Here is a 6097-nt window from a genome sequence, read left to right on the forward strand (position 1 = left end):
GCACCGCCTGAAGCACACCCAGCTTTGCAAGGGTTCTGGAGCTGGACACACTCCTTCAAGGCTGGCCTAAGCCACAGCATCCCTTGATGGGATTGGGATCCTAGAATTGTCTGAATAGATCGCAGGTCAATCATCCATCAAACAGAGGCCACTTAGACTCTTAGCATTGTATTTGTTGTAGGAGAAACTGAGGAAAAACTGTAAGATTAGGTCCATCCTAGGTTAAATAAAGAACATCAAGTTACATAATACTAAGTTCCTTGAAGATAGCCTTCATTCTCCTGCCTTCGGCTTGGGGGCGCTTAAGTGCTGGGGTTACAGATGAATTTCATCACACACAGATGTAGCAACAGTATCTCTTGATACAATAATCTCTGGGGAAATGTGAATAAAACACTATCAAAGCACCTTGGACTTACACAAAAACATGGTGCATAATAAAAAATAAGGCAATCACAGAACATCTCTTGACTGTGCTTGAAGATTTAAAGTAATCCAAACAGTGTAGCATGGGGTGTGGACACAGGGGAGCAAGGAGAAGCCAGAAGTACAGCAACTCTTTCATGTCCATGCAGACTCTGATCCTTAATCTGAAATGGGTGGTTAACAGTCTTTGGAAGTGACTTTGCTGGTTTTGATGTGCTAACATTGACGAGTATTTGTTAGTATGGCTACTCATGAGAGGATTTGTTTAGCAGCTTTCTTGCAATGCCTTTGTCTAGTATTAGCATTTGGGTAATTGTGCCCTACCCCCAACCTTGAGCAGGCCTGAAAGACCTTGTTTACCACAATACCCTCCACTCATCTCCAGCAGTGACTAAGGATGGGTTCCCCCACCCATCTCCAGCAGTGGCAAAGGATGGGTATCCCCACCCATCTCCGGCTGAAACAAGAAGGGGTTCAGTGAGACTTTCCCTTTAAATTAGAAGAGCTGAACATTAAACTTCGAGCCTTGATCAGAGAACTTTGTCTTGGCTTCATGCTTCTCTCACCCTTCTGTCCCTTTCTTCATTTCCAGCCCCCCTTTCAGGTGAATCCAGTTGGTCCGTGGCCGCAGGCAGCTACAGGTAATGAACGCTTTTCAGAAACAAGAAGCAGGAAGAATTATTTTCTTCCTCCTCTGAGAAGGCCAGACTTGCCTACCACAGATATGGAGCTGTTTTGTGAATGGATTTTAAGCAATGACCTCTCGGGCTGGTCTTTCACACTATAACAGATGCACTGCTCTGGAGAAATGCTAGAGACGCTGCCCACCACCATGAGGGAAAGGATGCTGAGTAAACTGGGAGTCATGAAGATTCCTAGGAGGGAGAGGAGGGGAGGAGAGGGAGAAGTCTGGGTAATAGCAAGCTTCCTGCTTTTCTGTGAGGTGAGGGAAGAGATCCGGGTAATAGCAAGCTTCCTGCTTTTCTGTACTTTTCACAAAACAGAACAAATGCATTTTCTCTCCCAGATCTGTATCACTAAACCTTTTTTTGGAATAAACAATTAGAATCACCTAGTACTAATTCAATTCATTATGTGGGTGGGCTTTCAATAAGAAAGTAGAGAATCCTTCAGACTGAAAGGCTTTTGGGTCCATCTACCTCCTACTTTCTCCCTCCAGACAGTGGAAAGGATGAAGACTAAAAAAAGGTGGTGGTGGTGGGAGATACCCACTCGACTTTAACCTACAGAGCCTTTGAAGGTGTTTTCTTTTCTCCAGTGGAAAGTTTACACCCACTTCTACCTTGCCCTGGTGTTCTTGGAGGGGTTACCTCTAGATGGAAGTAGAAGTGAAGTATACACTTAAATGTGTGTACTCTCGAGTGCACACACATACACAAACACACAAACACACACACACCACCACCACCACCACCACCACCAGTGCCTCCTTTTCTTATTTTGCCTCACCCACCTTTGGCTTCTTTCCTCTAAGGGATGCTCAGGGACCAGATTCTCTGAAAAGCTCCCAAGGATGTCAAGACTCAGAGCCAGCTTAGTTGCATACTCAAATCCCATTTGTAGCAGACTGGTATCTCAGCCACAGCAGGGAGCCTGGAGCTGCCCATCTCTCTGTTGCTGTGGTGGACAGAGAGGAGTTGGACTTGGAAGTCTAACTTCCCCCTGTGGTTGACCTTATTGCCATGGCATCTGACAAGAAGGTCCCAACCCATACAGGGCAGCAGAGTACTCCACGATTGTCAGAGCATCCCCTGGAATTAGTTAAGATGTGTGAATTCAACCAAAAACCTGACTGGGGAACACTATCTCTCTTACACACACACACACACACACACACACACACACCACACACACATACACACACACACCACACACATACACACACACACACACACACACACACACACGCTCACTTACCACCTGGAACAGGGGAGCTGCCACCTTCTTATAGCTTGCCAGGCTTCCTTCTCATTTTGATCCTTGTAAAATTCCCACAAGTCCCAGCTATTCAGGAGGTAGAATCAGGAAGATTGCATGTTCAAGGCCAATCTAGGTTACTTTTGTATACTTAGTCTTTTTCTTTTTCTTTTTTTTTTTTTTTAGGTTTTTTGAGACAGGGTTTCTCTGTGTAGTCCTGGCTGTCCTGGAACTCACTCTGTAGACCAGGCTGGCCTTGAACTCAGAAATCTGCCTGCCTCTGCCTCCCAAGTGCTGGGATTAAAGGCCTGTGCCACCAACGCCCGGCTTGTATACTTAGTCTTAAAGTGACAGAAACTGGAGTTGTGGCTCTGTGCTAGAGTCCCACAGATAACAACAGGAAAACAGCGACACTAGCAAGGACAAAACCTCCTGTAAGGTGGGTATGAATTCTTCCTTTAGGGGACAGGAACTGAGGTGAGAGAAAGCCAGTGTTTGGGGCCCAGATGAATGTGATGCTGATGACAGGAGCTTCTGCTGTACCACGGAGCCTGTCAATTCAGTGTACATTTAGTAGAAAGAGGATTGCCTAACCTTGAGCTGTAGTAGCTGTCCAGGTGAAACCTATGGCTTTCTCTGAATGAATGTGGGCAGGTTTAAGGTTAAAACAATTACAGCACCAGTGTATTTAATCCACATGGCTGGAAAGCAGATAAATGTAACAGACATAAATGCACTGTTCCAAGACTTCGACTTGGTTCTCTCACTTGACATCATACATTTAGTATCTCTTCATTGTTAGACAAACATGGGTTTCTTTGTGTGGCTGTGGTAGACTAGGCTGACCTTGAGCTCACAGAGACCTGCCTGCCTTTGCTTCCCAAGTGCTGGGATTAAAGGCCTGTGCTCCTGTCAGGGGCAGCCTTGCTTATACACTGAAGGCCTAAAATCAGCAATAGGCCTAAGTCAGCCTGCTAGCACAAAGTCTTTGAAACAGTTAGCTATAAGATATTGTAAACAGGCAGCTATGGTGGAAATTTACCAGCCTGGGTAGGAACAAGTAGTCATAGGTCTTGTGGATAGTCATAGACCTTGGGTAGCCTTGGTGGATAGTACCAACTTAGATAAGGACAAGTGAATCATAAGCGGAGTCTTAGTGACCTGTCCCCTGAACCTTCACCCAGCTGACACTCTGTTCTGGAAGTATCTGTACTCCCCATGAACACCTACGCTCCTGCGTCATCCCCTTCCCTACATCCTGCCTTTCTGTGTATATAACCCCTGCATGAAAAAGTAAAATCATTGGTTTGATCAGCCTATAGACAAGCCATCTTTCTTTGCGTTTGCCTGTTCCACCATTCTCTCTTTCAGGTGATCTCCCTGGACCCCACAGATAGAGTCCTGCTGAATGGGGCACACCCCTACTGCCTAGCTTCTCACTTTTATGAGCTCCCATTTCAGTGTCCTGTTCAGAAAGTTCTTTCTGGCACGCAATCTGCATTGGCTCAAGGAGAAGGGATTGTAACTTCCTTGGCTGTTGTACTTACCAGGACCACAAGAAGGAGCCTCCAGGGTTATGAAAAGTTTGCTGAGGTAGTATGTCAGGCTGGAATCTCCCCAGTAGAATATACCCATGCTTACCAAGCTAGTGGGTATAGCTGAAGCATTGTGGGTAGGCAGCCCTAATCCTTGCAGTGAGTTGCACTGGCATCACATGTGAGTGAAGTTCCCTCTAGGTTGGAGGAGGAACCAGAGCCTGCTTGTGTCATGGATTCAACAGTGATCTTGGCTAGGACCATGGCTTCATATATATGCAGTCTTTGCCTGTACAATGGACAGGAAGAAAGCCTAATGGGCATGCTGATCTCATTGCTGGGACAGATTGTGGGGCGTATGTCTTAATCTCAGTATGTAGAGCCCTCACTAGGGTTATTGGCCAAACAGGAGTGTTGGCAGATACCTAGGCTTTACTGGGGCAATGGATGGGGCTGGAGCCTCCCAAGCAAGCTTTGGTCACTAGAGAGGGTCACAGATGATGGCAAGGGCTCCCAACCATCATAAAGGGAAAGATGGGATGGGAACCTCCCAGAAACAGAGTACTCACTACACTGTGGGCTGGTCTGCAGCCATCCTAGCCTCTTAGTTCTTCTTGCTGTACCTACTGAGGGTAGATCCTCTTAGTGAATTGGTGGTCCTAGGGGAATGAGTATGAATAAGGCTTCCCAGGTGAAAATGAAATGGAAGTGCAAATGAGGAAGGCTAAAGATTTGTGGTTACTCAATACTCTTGACAAAGCCAAGAATGGTGATGTCTTATGGTTTTACGGCTGTGAACAGACACCATGACCAAGGCAAGTCTTATAAAGGACAACATTTAATTGGGGCTGGCTTAAGGTTCAGAAGTTCAGTCCAGTATAATCAAGGTCAGAACATGGCAGCATCCAGGCAGGCATGGTACAGGAGGAGCTGAGAGTTCTACATCTTTATCTGAAGGCTGCTAGTAGAATACTGACTTCCAGGAAGCTAGGAGTAGGGTCTTAAAGCCCACACCCACAGTGACACACCCACTCCAACAAAGCCACATCTTCTAAAACAAGGCTACACTTCCAACTAGTGCCACTCCTTGGGCCAAGCATATACAAACCATTACAGGTAAATGTGGTGGTTCGAACGAGATTAGCCCCTATAGGCTCATGTATTTGAATACTTGGTCTCTAGATGGTGAAACTATTTGAAAAGGATTAGGGTATGTGGCCTTATTCGAGGAGGTGTGTCACTGGGGCAAAGCTTTGAGGTTCCAAAAGGCTAGGTTCACTCCCAGTTAGCTCTCTCTGTTTCCTATTTTCGGGTCAATATATGAATCTTCGGCTATTGTCCTTGTGCCATGTCTGCCTGTCACCTATCATGCTTTCTTCTGTGATGGCCATGGACTCACTGTCTGCATGGGTTAGCCCCCAGTGAACTCTTGTGTAATTTGCCTTGGTCATGGAGTTTCATCTCAGTGGTAGAAAAGTAACTGAGGCATGTATGATAACTAGAAGAAAGTCAGAAGAAAGTGGCTCACCAGTTCCTGCCTGCACTAGCTGAAGCCACAGGGGCTCACTCAACACAAACCTCAGCTTTTCTTGGGTCTTAAAATTTCTGCCAAACTTTTGAAGCAGGGTTGTTTCCTCTTATAGAACCCCCACAACCTCCTTCCCCACAGGAACCCCGACTCAGGGTCTCAGGACTGAAAGAGAAGATGTATCTTCCATAGTGAGGGATTTCAGATACTTAAAACTGCCCCATTTATTGGCATTCTTCTCCAAAGGTTAAAACAAAACAACACATTGTGAAGATCAGGCCATACTGTTTACTACACTAGTGTTTGGCTTTCTCTTGATGATTTATAAAAACCAAACAGAACAGTGACTCACTCATTGGTTACTGTCACAGAGAAAACCAGGGGACAAGAGAAACACTTCTCCTGAAGAATGTATCCTCAACTCCATTCATACTTACAAGAAAACAATCTCAGAACCAGAAGGAAAATAACTTTGAGAAATGTTTCTCTGATTTGATTATAGTGAATGTGGTGATACGAACTTTAGTAGGCCTCCATGGATGCCTCAGTAGGAGCTGCCCACAGAGCTCCACCCACCAAGGAAATTGCCTTTCAAAGAATAAAATACACATAAAACAAAAGATACTCTTCCACTGCCTGATTCTTTCTTGGGAATGTTGTCTGGGAAATC

Source organism: Grammomys surdaster, unplaced genomic scaffold (assembly GCF_004785775.1).
Source record: "Grammomys surdaster isolate TR1022 unplaced genomic scaffold, NIH_TR_1.0 125476, whole genome shotgun sequence".
NCBI lineage: Eukaryota > Metazoa > Chordata > Mammalia > Rodentia > Muridae > Grammomys > Grammomys surdaster.